The 12,950-nt window shown below is 73.5% G+C and overlaps 7 non-coding genes and 6 pseudogenes across 7 annotated transcripts; all 13 read right to left on the bottom strand.

Annotated features, from left to right (window-relative positions):
* Nucleotides 1-396: 396 nt before the first annotated feature.
* On the bottom strand, nucleotides 397-515 carry LOC133083771 (5S ribosomal RNA). The gene has a single exon (XR_009699258.1). It is a non-coding gene; the product is annotated as a 5S ribosomal RNA (ribosomal RNA).
* Nucleotides 516-1,426: 911 nt separating this feature from the next.
* LOC133083730 (5S ribosomal RNA) lies at nucleotides 1,427-1,545 on the bottom strand (annotated as a pseudogene).
* Nucleotides 1,546-2,453: 908 nt separating this feature from the next.
* Nucleotides 2,454-2,572, bottom strand: LOC133083729 (5S ribosomal RNA; annotated as a pseudogene).
* Nucleotides 2,573-3,518: 946 nt separating this feature from the next.
* On the bottom strand, nucleotides 3,519-3,637 carry LOC133083770 (5S ribosomal RNA). Its single transcript, XR_009699257.1, has one exon. It is a non-coding gene; the product is annotated as a 5S ribosomal RNA (ribosomal RNA).
* Nucleotides 3,638-4,549: 912 nt separating this feature from the next.
* On the bottom strand, nucleotides 4,550-4,668 carry LOC133083768 (5S ribosomal RNA). Its single transcript, XR_009699255.1, has one exon. It is a non-coding gene; the product is annotated as a 5S ribosomal RNA (ribosomal RNA).
* A 910-nt stretch (nucleotides 4,669-5,578) lies between these two features.
* Nucleotides 5,579-5,697, bottom strand: LOC133083727 (5S ribosomal RNA; annotated as a pseudogene).
* A 901-nt stretch (nucleotides 5,698-6,598) lies between these two features.
* On the bottom strand, nucleotides 6,599-6,717 carry LOC133083719 (5S ribosomal RNA). The gene has a single exon (XR_009699244.1). It is a non-coding gene; the product is annotated as a 5S ribosomal RNA (ribosomal RNA).
* A 918-nt stretch (nucleotides 6,718-7,635) lies between these two features.
* LOC133083767 (5S ribosomal RNA) lies at nucleotides 7,636-7,754 on the bottom strand. Its single transcript, XR_009699254.1, has one exon. It is a non-coding gene; the product is annotated as a 5S ribosomal RNA (ribosomal RNA).
* A 912-nt stretch (nucleotides 7,755-8,666) lies between these two features.
* LOC133083726 (5S ribosomal RNA) lies at nucleotides 8,667-8,785 on the bottom strand (annotated as a pseudogene).
* A 908-nt stretch (nucleotides 8,786-9,693) lies between these two features.
* LOC133083725 (5S ribosomal RNA) lies at nucleotides 9,694-9,812 on the bottom strand (annotated as a pseudogene).
* A 946-nt stretch (nucleotides 9,813-10,758) lies between these two features.
* On the bottom strand, nucleotides 10,759-10,877 carry LOC133083766 (5S ribosomal RNA). Its single transcript, XR_009699253.1, has one exon. It is a non-coding gene; the product is annotated as a 5S ribosomal RNA (ribosomal RNA).
* A 918-nt stretch (nucleotides 10,878-11,795) lies between these two features.
* LOC133083765 (5S ribosomal RNA) lies at nucleotides 11,796-11,914 on the bottom strand. The gene has a single exon (XR_009699252.1). It is a non-coding gene; the product is annotated as a 5S ribosomal RNA (ribosomal RNA).
* A 909-nt stretch (nucleotides 11,915-12,823) lies between these two features.
* LOC133083763 (5S ribosomal RNA) lies at nucleotides 12,824-12,942 on the bottom strand (annotated as a pseudogene).
* Between the last annotated feature and the right edge of the window lie 8 nt (nucleotides 12,943-12,950).

The raw sequence follows: 12,950 nt of genomic DNA, 5'->3' as shown, positions 1-12,950 counted from the left end.
GCCCCCGGCCGTGGCGAAACGGCGGAGGGGGGGCTTTTTCCGGAGGGAGCTGTGGAGAGACACACCGGCAGATAGGTGGCTGCGCCGGGGCTGGGCGCTGGTGGGGGCGGCCAGGTGCAGGTCAAGGGGCTCGCGGGCCGCACGGCCGGCACCCGGGCCTGAGGCGGAGTCTGGGTTCAGGCCAGCCACCCCGGGAGCGGCTGGGATGCGGCTGCCTTCCAGGGCCGCCTTCTGGCCGCCTGGCCGGCCAGGCAGGCGGAGAGCGCCCCCTCTGGCGCGCTGTGGTGGGAGGGGCCGGAGGAGGTGGGGCCTGCAGCGGTGCCCGGCGGGGGCGGGGGCGGGGGCGGGGGCGGAGGCGGCGGGCGACTAAAGGAGAAGGCGGAGCGGGAGGCAAAAAGCCTACAGCACCCGGTATTCCCAGGCGGTCTCCCATCCAAGTACTAACCAGGCCCGACCCTGCTTAGCTTCCGAGATCAGACGAGATCGGGCGCGTTCAGGGTGGTATGGCCGTAGACGCAGGAGGGGCCCGCGCGGTGCCTCTTGAGGCCCAGCTTCGCTGGCGCCTGCGCCTTACCGCCATGCCGGCGGCCAGCCCTCTCCCGCAGGGCCCTGCCGCCCGCCCAGGCAGGCGACAGGAGGCCTCGGGGACCCGGGGGTGGCGGAGTGGTGGGCCACCTCGCAGCCCAGGGCGGGTGGGACGCTCCAGGCCCGTCGGCGCTTGGCGCCCCGCCGCAGATCCCGCTCGACGCTCACAGGGACGCGGCCCCGGAGGCTTCAGGGCCCGGCGGCCGCGGTCCCTTGGGCATCCCCCCCTGCCCGCCCACGCGGAGTTAGGCGCAGCCCGGCCACGGCCGGGCCGGCCCTCCGGCCGGGCAGCAGCTGGCCCGAAGCCACTGGGAGCCACCATGGAGTGGGCACGGCCCCTTAGCCCCAGCAAGGCCCCCCCCTTGCCCCCACGCCGCCCGCCGAGCACAGGACCCCGGCCCTGGTGGCCGGCAGGCCCGGAGAAGCGGCCCCGGCCCCCGCCCCCGCTCCCGCCCCCGGTCGTGGCGAAACGGCGGAGGGGGGGGCTTTTTCCGGAGGGAGCTGTGGAGAGACACACGGGCAGACAGGGGGCTGCGGCGCGGCTGGGCTCCGGTGGGGGCGGCCAAGTGCAGGTCGAGGGCCTCGCGGGCCGCACGGACGGCACCCCGGCCTGCGGCGGAGTCTGGGTCCGGGCCAGCCACCACGGGAGCGGCTGGGGTGGCGGCTGCCTTCCAGGGCCGCATTCTGGCCGCATGTCCAGCCAGCTCGGCGGGGAGCGATCCCTCCGGCGCGCTGTGTTGGGAGGGACGTGAGGAGGTGAGGCCTGCAGCGGTGCTCAGCGGGGGCGGAGGCGGCCTCGGCCGCGGGCCACTAAATGTCAAGGCGGAGCGGGAGGCAAAAAAGCCTACAGCACTCGGTATTCCCATGTGGTCTCCCATCCAGGTACGAAACAGGCCAGACCCTGATTAGCTTCCGAGATCAGACGAGGTGTGGTGCGTTCAGGGAGGTGTGGCCGTAGAATGCAGCGGGGGCCACGGTGTGCCTCTTGAGGCTTAGCTTCGCTGGTGCTGGCGACTTACCGCCAGCCCGGCAGCCAACCCTCTCCGGCGCGGCCCTGCCGTCCGCCCAGGCAAGCGACAGGAGGCCTCGAGGGCCCGGGGGTGGTGGAGTTGTGGGCGACTTCGCAGCTCAGGTCAGGCGGGACCCTCCAGGCCTGTAGGCGCTTGGCCCTCCGCCCCAGAGCCGCTCAACGCTCACAGGACTTGGCCCCGGAGGCTTAAGGGCCTGTGGCCCTCGGTCCCTTGTGCATTCCCCACCCTGTCAATCCACACAGTGCTAGGCGCAGCCCAGCCACGGCCTGGCCGGCCCGCCTGCCCAACGGCAGTTGGCCCGAAGCCACTGGGAGCCACCATTGAGCCGGCACGGCCCCTTAGACACAGCAACGCCACCCTTGCCCCCACGCCAACTGCCGAGCAAAGTTCCCGGCGCCTGGTGTCTAGCCAGCCCAGCGAACCGGTCCCAGCCCACGACCCCGCTCCCACTCTCGGCCGTGGCGAAGTGGCAAAGGGTGGGCTTTTTCCGGAGGGAGCTGTGGAGAGACACACGGGCAGACAGGGGGCTGCGGCGCGGCTGGGCTCCGGTGGGGGCGGCCAAGTGCAGGTCGAGGGCCTCGCGGGCCGCACGGACGGCACCCCGGCCTGCGGCGGAGTCTGGGTCCGGGCCAGCCACCACGGGAGCGGCTGGGGTGGCGGCTGCCTTCCAGGGCCGCATTCTGGCCGCATGTCCAGCCAGCTCGGCGGGGAGCGATCCCTCCGGCGCGCTGTGTTGGGAGGGACGTGAGGAGGTGAGGCCTGCAGCGGTGCTCAGCGGGGGCGGAGGCGGCCTCGGCCGCGGGCCACTAAATGTCAAGGCGGAGCGGGAGGCAAAAAAGCCTACAGCACTCGGTATTCCCATGTGGTCTCCCATCCAGGTACGAAACAGGCCAGACCCTGATTAGCTTCCGAGATCAGACGAGGTGTGGTGCGTTCAGGGAGGTGTGGCCGTAGAATGCAGCGGGGGCCACGGTGTGCCTCTTGAGGCTTAGCTTCGCTGGTGCTGGCGACTTACCGCCAGCCCGGCAGCCAACCCTCTCCGGCGCGGCCCTGCCGTCCGCCCAGGCAAGCGACAGGAGGCCTCGAGGGCCCGGGGGTGGTGGAGTTGTGGGCGACTTCGCAGCTCAGGTCAGGCGGGACCCTCCAGGCCTGTAGGCGCTTGGCCCTCCGCCCCAGAGCCGCTCAACGCTCACAGGACTTGGCCCCGGAGGCTTAAGGGCCTGTGGCCCTCGGTCCCTTGTGCATTCCCCACCCTGTCAATCCACACAGTGCTAGGCGCAGCCCAGCCACGGCCTGGCCGGCCCGCCTGCCCAACGGCAGTTGGCCCGAAGCCACTGGGAGCCACCATTGAGCCGGCACGGCCCCTTAGACACAGCAACGCCACCCTTGCCCCCACGCCAACTGCCGAGCAAAGTTCCCGGCGCCTGGTGTCTAGCCAGCCCAGCGAACCGGTCCCAGCCCACGACCCCGCTCCCACTCTCGGCCGTGGCGAAGTGGCAAAGGGTGGGCTTTTTCCGGAGGGAGCTGTGGAGAGACACACGGGCAGACAGGGGGCTGCGGCGCGGCTGGGCTCCGGTGGGGGCGGCCAAGTGCAGGTCGAGGGCTTCGTGGGCCGCACGGACGGCACCCCGGCCTGCGGCGGAGTCTGGGTCCGGGCCAGCCACCACGGGAGCGGCTGGGGTGGCGGCTGCCTTCCAGGGCCGCCTTCTGGCCGCCTGGCCGGCCAGGCCGGCGCGGAGCGCCCCCTCTGGCGCGCTGTGGTGGGAGGGGCTGGAGGAGGTGGGGCCTGCAGCGCTGCCCGGCGGGGGCGGGGGCGGGGGCGGAGGCAGCGGCCTCGGCCTCGGCCTCGGCCTCGGCCTAGGCCGCGGGCGACTAAAGGAGAAGGCGGAGCGGGAGGCAAAAAGCCTACAGCACCCGGTATTCCCAGGCGGTCTCCCATCCAAGTACTAACCAGGCCCGACCCTGCTTAGCTTCCGAGATCAGACGAGATCGGGCGCGTTCAGGGTGGTATGGCCGTAGACGTTAAAAGGGGCCCGCGGAGTGCCTCTTGAGGCCCAGCTTCGCTGGCGCTTGCGCCTCCCCGCCAGCCCGGCGGCCAGCCCGCCCCGGCAGGGCCCCGCCGCCCGCCCAGGCAGGGCAACGGCGGCCTCGGGTACCAGGGGGGTGGCGGAGGGTTCGGCGACCTCCCAGCCCAGGGCGGGCGGGACCCACCAAACCGTTCGGCGCTTGGCGCCCCGCCCCAGATCCCGCACGTCGCTCACAGGGACGTGGCCCCGGAGGCTTCAGGGCCCGGGGCCCGCGGTCCCTTGGGCCTCCCCTCTGCCCGCCCACGCGGCGCTAGGCGCAGCCCAGCCGCAGCCCGGGCCGGCCCTCCTGCCCGACGGCAGTCGGCCCTTAACCCACTGGGAGCCACCATTGAGTCGGCACGGCCCCTTAGCCCCAGCAAGGCCACCCTTGCCCCCACGCCACCCGCCGAGCACAGGACCCGGCGCCTTGTGGCCGGCCGGCCCGGAGCACCGGCCCCGGCCCCCGCCCCCGCTCCCGCCCCCGGCCGTGGCGAAACGGCGGAGGGGGGGCTTTTTCCGGAGGGAGCTGTGGAGAGACACACCGGCAGATAGGTGGCTGCGCCGGGGCTGGGCGCTGGTGGGGGCGGCCAGGTGCAGGTCAAGGGGCTCGCGGGCCGCACGGCCGGCACCCGGGCCTGAGGCGGAGTCTGGGTTCAGGCCAGCCACCCCGGGAGCGGCTGGGATGCGGCTGCCTTCCAGGGCCGCCTTCTGGCCGCCTGGCCGGCCAGGCAGGCGGAGAGCGCCCCCTCTGGCGCGCTGTGGTGGGAGGGGCCGGAGGAGGTGGGGCCTGCAGCGGTGCCCGGCGGGGGCGGGGGCGGGGGCGGAGGCGGCGGGCGACTAAAGGAGAAGGCGGAGCGGGAGGCAAAAAGCCTACAGCACCCGGTATTCCCAGGCGGTCTCCCATCCAAGTACTAACCAGGCCCGACCCTGCTTAGCTTCCGAGATCAGACGAGATCGGGCGCGTTCAGGGTGGTATGGCCGTAGACGCAGGAGGGGCCCGCGCGGTGCCTCTTGAGGCCCAGCTTCGCTGGCGCCTGCGCCTTACCGCCATGCCGGCGGCCAGCCCTCTCCCGCAGGGCCCTGCCGCCCGCCCAGGCAGGCGACAGGAGGCCTCGGGGACCCGGGGGTGGCGGAGTGGTGGGCCACCTCGCAGCCCAGGGCGGGCGGGACGCTCCAGGCCCGTCGGCGCTTGGCGCCCCGCCGCAGATCCCGCTCGACGCTCACAGGGACGCGGCCCCGGAGGCTTCAGGGCCCGGCGGCCGCGGTCCCTTGGGCATCCCCCCCTGCCCGCCCACGCGGAGTTAGGCGCAGCCCGGCCACGGCCGGGCCGGCCCTCCGGCCGGGCAGCAGCTGGCCCGAAGCCACTGGGAGCCACCATGGAGTGGGCACGGCCCCTTAGCCCCAGCAAGGCCCCCCCTTGCCCCCACGCCGCCCGCCGAGCACAGGACCCCGGCCCTGGTGGCCGGCAGGCCCGGAGAAGCGGCCCCGGCCCCCGCCCCCGCTCCCGCCCCCGGTCGTGGCGAAACGGCGGAGGGGGGGGCTTTTTCCGGAGGGAGCTGTGGAGAGACACACGGGCAGACAGGGGGCTGCGGCGCGGCTGGGCTCCGGTGGGGGCGGCCAAGTGCAGGTCGAGGGCCTCGCGGGCCGCACGGACGGCACCCCGGCCTGCGGCGGAGTCTGGGTCCGGGCCAGCCACCACGGGAGCGGCTGGGGTGGCGGCTGCCTTCCAGGGCCGCATTCTGGCCGCATGTCCAGCCAGCTCGGCGGGGAGCGATCCCTCCGGCGCGCTGTGTTGGGAGGGACGTGAGGAGGTGAGGCCTGCAGCGGTGCTCAGCGGGGGCGGAGGCGGCCTCGGCCGCGGGCCACTAAATGTCAAGGCGGAGCGGGAGGCAAAAAAGCCTACAGCACTCGGTATTCCCATGTGGTCTCCCATCCAGGTACGAAACAGGCCAGACCCTGATTAGCTTCCGAGATCAGACGAGGTGTGGTGCGTTCAGGGAGGTGTGGCCGTAGAATGCAGCGGGGGCCACGGTGTGCCTCTTGAGGCTTAGCTTCGCTGGTGCTGGCGACTTACCGCCAGCCCGGCAGCCAACCCTCTCCGGCGCGGCCCTGCCGTCCGCCCAGGCAAGCGACAGGAGGCCTCGAGGGCCCGGGGGTGGCGGAGTTGTGGGCGACTTCGCAGCTCAGGTCAGGCGGGACCCTCCAGGCCTGTAGGCGCTTGGCCCTCCGCCCCAGAGCCGCTCAACGCTCACAGGACTTGGCCCCGGAGGCTTAAGGGCCTGTGGCCCTCGGTCCCTTGTGCATTCCCCACCCTGTCAATCCACACAGTGCTAGGCGCAGCCCAGCCACGGCCTGGCCGGCCCGCCTGCCCAACGGCAGTTGGCCCGAAGCCACTGGGAGCCACCATTGAGCCGGCACGGCCCCTTAGACACAGCAACGCCACCCTTGCCCCCACGCCAACTGCCGAGCAAAGTTCCCGGCGCCTGGTGTCTAGCCAGCCCAGCGAACCGGTCCCAGCCCACGACCCCGCTCCCACTCTCGGCCGTGGCGAAGTGGCAAAGGGTGGGCTTTTTCCGGAGGGAGCTGTGGAGAGACACACGGGCAGACAGGGGGCTGCGGCGCGGCTGGGCTCCGGTGGGGGCGGCCAAGTGCAGGTCGAGGGCTTCGTGGGCCGCACGGACGGCACCCCGGCCTGCGGCGGAGTCTGGGTCCGGGCCAGCCACCACGGGAGCGGCTGGGGTGGCGGCTGCCTTCCAGGGCCGCCTTCTGGCCGCCTGGCCTGCGCGGAGCGCCCCCTCTGGCGCGCTGTGGTGGGAGGGGCCGGAGGAGGTGGGGCCTGCAGCGCTGCCCGGCGGGGGCAGGGGCGGGGGCGGAGGCGGCGGGCGACTAAAGGAGAAGGCGGAGCGGGAGGCAAGAAGCCTACAGCACCCGGTATTCCCAGGCGGTCTCCCATCCAAGTACTAACCAGGCCCGACCCTGCTTAGCTTCCGAGATCAGACGAGTTCGGGCGCGTTCAGGGTGGTATGGCCGTAGACGTTAAGAGGGGCCCGCGGAGTGCCTCTTGAGGCCCAGCTTCGCTGGCGCTTGCGCCTCCCCGCCAGCCCGGCGGCCAGCCCGCCCCGGCAGGGCCCCGCCGCCCGCCCAGGCAGGGCAACGGCGGCCTCGGGTACCAGGGGGGTGGCGGAGGGTTCGGCGACCTCCCAGCCCAGGGCGGGCGGGACCCACCAAACCGTTCGGCGCTTGGCGCCCCGCCGCAGATCCCGCACGTCGCTCACAGGGACGTGGCCCCGGAGGCTTCAGGGCCCGGGGCCCGCGGTCCCTTGGGCCTCCCCTCTGCCCGCCCACGCGGCGCTAGGCGCCGCCCAGCCACAGCCCGGGCCGGCCCTCCTGCCCGACGGCAGTCGGCCCTTAACCCACTGGGAGCCACCATTGAGTCGGCACGGCCCCTTAGCCCCAGCAAGGCCACCCTTGCCCCCACGCCACCCGCCGAGCACAGGACCCGGCGCCTTGTGGCCGGCCGGCCTGGAGCACCGGCCCCGGCCCCCGCCCCCGCTCCCGCCCCCGGCCGTGGCGAAACGGCGGAGGGGGGGCTTTTTCCGGAGGGAGCTGTGGAGAGACACACCGGCAGATAGGTGGCTGCGCCGGGGCTGGGCGCTGGTGGGGGCGGCCAGGTGCAGGTCAAGGGGCTCGCGGGCCGCACGGCCGGCACCCGGGCCTGAGGCGGAGTCTGGGTTCAGGCCAGCCACCCCGGGAGCGGCTGGGATGCGGCTGCCTTCCAGGGCCGCCTTCTGGCCGCCTGGCCGGCCAGGCAGGCGGAGAGCGCCCCCTCTGGCGCGCTGTGGTGGGAGGGGCCGGAGGAGGTGGGGCCTGCAGCGGTGCCCGGCGGGGGCGGGGGCGGGGGCGGGGGCGGAGGCGGCGGGCGACTAAAGGAGAAGGCGGAGCGGGAGGCAAAAAGCCTACAGCACCCGGTATTCCCAGGCGGTCTCCCATCCAAGTACTAACCAGGCCCGACCCTGCTTAGCTTCCGAGATCAGACGAGATCGGGCGCGTTCAGGGTGGTATGGCCGTAGACGCAGGAGGGGCCCGCGCGGTGCCTCTTGAGGCCCAGCTTCGCTGGCGCCTGCGCCTTACCGCCATGCCGGCGGCCAGCCCTCTCCCGCAGGGCCCTGCCGCCCGCCCAGGCAGGCGACAGGAGGCCTCGGGGACCCGGGGGTGGCGGAGTGGTGGGCCACCTCGCAGCCCAGGGCGGGCGGGACGCTCCAGGCCCGTCGGCGCTTGGCGCCCCGCCGCAGATCCCGCTCGACGCTCACAGGGACGCGGCCCCGGAGGCTTCAGGGCCCGGCGGCCGCGGTCCCTTGGGCATCCCCCCCCTGCCCGCCCACGCGGAGTTAGGCGCAGCCCGGCCACGGCCGGGCCGGCCCTCCGGCCGGGCAGCAGCTGGCCCGAAGCCACTGGGAGCCACCATGGAGTGGGCACGGCCCCTTAGCCCCAGCAAGGCCCCCCCTTGCCCCCACGCCGCCCGCCGAGCACAGGACCCCGGCCCTGGTGGCCGGCAGGCCCGGAGAAGCGGCCCCGGCCCCCCGCCCCCGCTCCCGCCCCCGGTCGTGGCGAAACGGCGGAGGGGGGGGCTTTTTCCGGAGGGAGCTGTGGAGAGACACACGGGCAGACAGGGGGCTGCGGCGCGGCTGGGCTCCGGTGGGGGCGGCCAAGTGCAGGTCGAGGGCCTCGCGGGCCGCACGGACGGCACCCCGGCCTGCGGCGGAGTCTGGGTCCGGGCCAGCCACCACGGGAGCGGCTGGGGTGGCGGCTGCCTTCCAGGGCCGCATTCTGGCCGCATGTCCAGCCAGCTCGGCGGGGAGCGATCCCTCCGGCGCGCTGTGTTGGGAGGGACGTGAGGAGGTGAGGCCTGCAGCGGTGCTCAGCGGGGGCGGAGGCGGCCTCGGCCGCGGGCCACTAAATGTCAAGGCGGAGCGGGAGGCAAAAAAGCCTACAGCACTCGGTATTCCCATGTGGTCTCCCATCCAGGTACGAAACAGGCCAGACCCTGATTAGCTTCCGAGATCAGACGAGGTGTGGTGCGTTCAGGGAGGTGTGGCCGTAGAATGCAGCGGGGGCCACGGTGTGCCTCTTGAGGCTTAGCTTCGCTGGTGCTGGCGACTTACCGCCAGCCCGGCAGCCAACCCTCTCCGGCGCGGCCCTGCCGTCCGCCCAGGCAAGCGACAGGAGGCCTCGAGGGCCCGGGGGTGGTGGAGTTGTGGGCGACTTCGCAGCTCAGGTCAGGCGGGACCCTCCAGGCCTGTAGGCGCTTGGCCCTCCGCCCCAGAGCCGCTCAACGCTCACAGGACTTGGCCCCGGAGGCTTAAGGGCCTGTGGCCCTCGGTCCCTTGTGCATTCCCCACCCTGTCAATCCACACAGTGCTAGGCGCAGCCCAGCCACGGCCTGGCCGGCCCGCCTGCCCAACGGCAGTTGGCCCGAAGCCACTGGGAGCCACCATTGAGCCGGCACGGCCCCTTAGACACAGCAACGCCACCCTTGCCCCCACGCCAACTGCCGAGCAAAGTTCCCGGCGCCTGGTGTCTAGCCAGCCCAGCGAACCGGTCCCAGCCCACGACCCCGCTCCCACTCTCGGCCGTGGCGAAGTGGCAAAGGGTGGGCTTTTTCCGGAGGGAGCTGTGGAGAGACACACGGGCAGACAGGGGGCTGCGGCGCGGCTGGGCTCCGGTGGGGGCGGCCAAGTGCAGGTCGAGGGCCTCGCGGGCCGCACGGACGGCACCCCGGCCTGCGGCGGAGTCTGGGTCCGGGCCAGCCACCACGGGAGCGGCTGGGGTGGCGGCTGCCTTCCAGGGCCGCATTCTGGCCGCATGTCCAGCCAGCTCGGCGGGGAGCGATCCCTCCGGCGCGCTGTGTTGGGAGGGACGTGAGGAGGTGAGGCCTGCAGCGGTGCTCAGCGGGGGCGGAGGCGGCCTCGGCCGCGGGCCACTAAATGTCAAGGCGGAGCGGGAGGCAAAAAAGCCTACAGCACTCGGTATTCCCATGTGGTCTCCCATCCAGGTACGAAACAGGCCAGACCCTGATTAGCTTCCGAGATCAGACGAGGTGTGGTGCGTTCAGGGAGGTGTGGCCGTAGAATGCAGCGGGGGCCACGGTGTGCCTCTTGAGGCTTAGCTTCGCTGGTGCTGGCGACTTACCGCCAGCCCGGCAGCCAACCCTCTCCGGCGCGGCCCTGCCGTCCGCCCAGGCAAGCGACAGGAGGCCTCGAGGGCCCGGGGGTGGTGGAGTTGTGGGCGACTTCGCAGCTCAGGTCAGGCGGGACCCTCCAGGCCTGTAGGCGCTTGGCCCTCCGCCCCAGAGCCGCTCAACGCTCACAGGACTTGGCCCCGGAGGCTTAAGGGCCTGTGGCCCTCGGTCCCTTGTGCATTCCCCACCCTGTCAATCCACACAGTGCTAGGCGCAGCCAAGCCACGGCCTGGCCGGCCCGCCTGCCCAACGGCAGTTGGCCCGAAGCCACTGGGAGCCACCATTGAGCCGGCACGGCCCCTTAGACACAGCAACGCCACCCTTGCCCCCACGCCAACTGCCGAGCAAAGTTCCCGGCGCCTGGTGTCTAGCCAGCCCAGCGAACCGGTCCCAGCCCACGACCCCGCTCCCACTCTCGGCCGTGGCGAAGTGGCAAAGGGTGGGCTTTTTCCGGAGGGAGCTGTGGAGAGACACACGGGCAGACAGGGGGCTGCGGCGCGGCTGGGCTCCGGTGGGGGCGGCCAAGTGCAGGTCGAGGGCTTCGTGGGCCGCACGGACGGCACCCCGGCCTGCGGCGGAGTCTGGGTCCGGGCCAGCCACCACGGGAGCGGCTGGGGTGGCGGCTGCCTTCCAGGGCCGCCTTCTGGCCGCCTGGCCGGCCAGGCCGGCGCGGAGCGCCCCCTCTGGCGCGCTGTGGTGGGAGGGGCTGGAGGAGGTGGGGCCTGCAGCGCTGCCCGGCGGGGGCGGGGGCGGGGGCGGAGGCAGCGGCCTCGGCCTCGGCCTCGGCCTCGGCCTAGGCCGCGGGCGACTAAAGGAGAAGGCGGAGCGGGAGGCAAAAAGCCTACAGCACCCGGTATTCCCAGGCGGTCTCCCATCCAAGTACTAACCAGGCCCGACCCTGCTTAGCTTCCGAGATCAGACGAGATCGGGCGCGTTCAGGGTGGTATGGCCGTAGACGTTAAAAGGGGCCCGCGGAGTGCCTCTTGAGGCCCAGCTTCGCTGGCGCTTGCGCCTCCCCGCCAGCCCGGCGGCCAGCCCGCCCCGGCAGGGCCCCGCCGCCCGCCCAGGCAGGGCAACGGCGGCCTCGGGTACCAGGGGGGTGGCGGAGGGTTCGGCGACCTCCCAGCCCAGGGCGGGCGGGACCCACCAAACCGTTCGGCGCTTGGCGCCCCGCCCCAGATCCCGCACGTCGCTCACAGGGACGTGGCCCCGGAGGCTTCAGGGCCCGGGGCCCGCGGTCCCTTGGGCCTCCCCTCTGCCCGCCCACGCGGCGCTAGGCGCAGCCCAGCCGCAGCCCGGGCCGGCCCTCCTGCCCGACGGCAGTCGGCCCTTAACCCACTGGGAGCCACCATTGAGTCGGCACGGCCCCTTAGCCCCAGCAAGGCCACCCTTGCCCCCACGCCACCCGCCGAGCACAGGACCCGGCGCCTTGTGGCCGGCCGGCCCGGAGCACCGGCCCCGGCCCCCGCCCCCGCTCCCGCCCCCGGCCGTGGCGAAACGGCGGAGGGGGGGCTTTTTCCGGAGGGAGCTGTGGAGAGACACACCGGCAGATAGGTGGCTGCGCCGGGGCTGGGCGCTGGTGGGGGCGGCCAGGTGCAGGTCAAGGGGCTCGCGGGCCGCACGGCCGGCAACCGGGCCTGAGGCGGAGTCTGGGTTCAGGCCAGCCACCCCGGGAGCGGCTGGGATGCGGCTGCCTTCCAGGGCCGCCTTCTGGCCGCCTGGCCGGCCAGGCAGGCGGAGAGCGCCCCCTCTGGCGCGCTGTGGTGGGAGGGGCCGGAGGAGGTGGGGCCTGCAGCGGTGCCCGGCGGGGGCGGGGGCGGGGGCGGGGGCGGAGGCGGCGGGCGACTAAAGGAGAAGGCGGAGCGGGAGGCAAAAAGCCTACAGCACCCGGTATTCCCAGGCGGTCTCCCATCCAAGTACTAACCAGGCCCGACCCTGCTTAGCTTCCGAGATCAGACGAGATCGGGCGCGTTCAGGGTGGTATGGCCGTAGACGCAGGAGGGGCCCGCGCGGTGCCTCTTGAGGCCCAGCTTCGCTGGCGCCTGCGCCTTACCGCCATGCCGGCGGCCAGCCCTCTCCGGCAGGGCCCTGCCGCCCGCCCAGGCAGGCGACAGGAGGCCTCGGGGACCCGGGGGTGGTGGAGTGGTGGGCCACCTCGCAGCCCAGGGCGGGCGGGACGCTCCAGGCCCGTCGGCGCTTGGCGCCCCGCCGCAGATCCCGCTCGACGCTCACAGGGACGCGGCCCCGGAGGCTTCAGGGCCCGGCGGCCGCGGTCCCTTGGGCATCCCCCCCTGCCCGCCCACGCGGAGTTAGGCGCAGCCCGGCCACGGCCGGGCCGGCCCTCCGGCCGGGCAGCAGCTGGCCCGAAGCCACTGGGAGCCACCATGGAGTGGGCACGGCCCCTTAGCCCCAGCAAGGCCCCCCCTTGCCCCCACGCCGCCCGCCGAGCACAGGACCCCGGCCCTGGTGGCCGGCAGGCCCGGAGAAGCGGCCCCGGCCCCCGCCCCCGCTCCCGCCCCCGGCCGTGGCGAAACGGCGGAGGGGGGGCTTTTTCCGGAGGGAGCTGTGGAGAGACACACGGGCAGACAGGGGGCTGCGGCGCGGCTGGGCTCCGGTGGGGGCGGCCAAGTGCAGGTCGAGGGCCTCGCGGGCCGCACGGACGGCACCCCGGCCTGCGGCGGAGTCTGGGTCCGGGCCAGCCACCACGGGAGCGGCTGGGGTGGCGGCTGCCTTCCAGGGCCGCATTCTGGCCGCATGTCCAGCCAGCTCGGCGGGGAGCGATCCCTCCGGCGCGCTGTGTTGGGAGGGACGTGAGGAGGTGAGGCCTGCAGCGGTGCTCAGCGGGGGCGGAGGCGGCCTCGGCCGCGGGCCACTAAATGTCAAGGCGGAGCGGGAGGCAAAAAAGCCTACAGCACTCGGTATTCCCATGTGGTCTCCCATCCAGGTACGAAACAGGCCAGACCCTGATTAGCTTCCTAGATCAGACGAGGTGTGGTGCGTTCAGGGAGGTGTGGCCGTAGAATGCAGCGG

This window comes from Eubalaena glacialis, unplaced genomic scaffold (assembly GCF_028564815.1).
Source record: "Eubalaena glacialis isolate mEubGla1 unplaced genomic scaffold, mEubGla1.1.hap2.+ XY scaffold_629, whole genome shotgun sequence".
Lineage (NCBI taxonomy): Eukaryota > Metazoa > Chordata > Mammalia > Artiodactyla > Balaenidae > Eubalaena > Eubalaena glacialis.
Note: the sequence above shows the minus strand (reverse complement) of the source record. Positions and strands in the feature narration are given on the sequence as shown.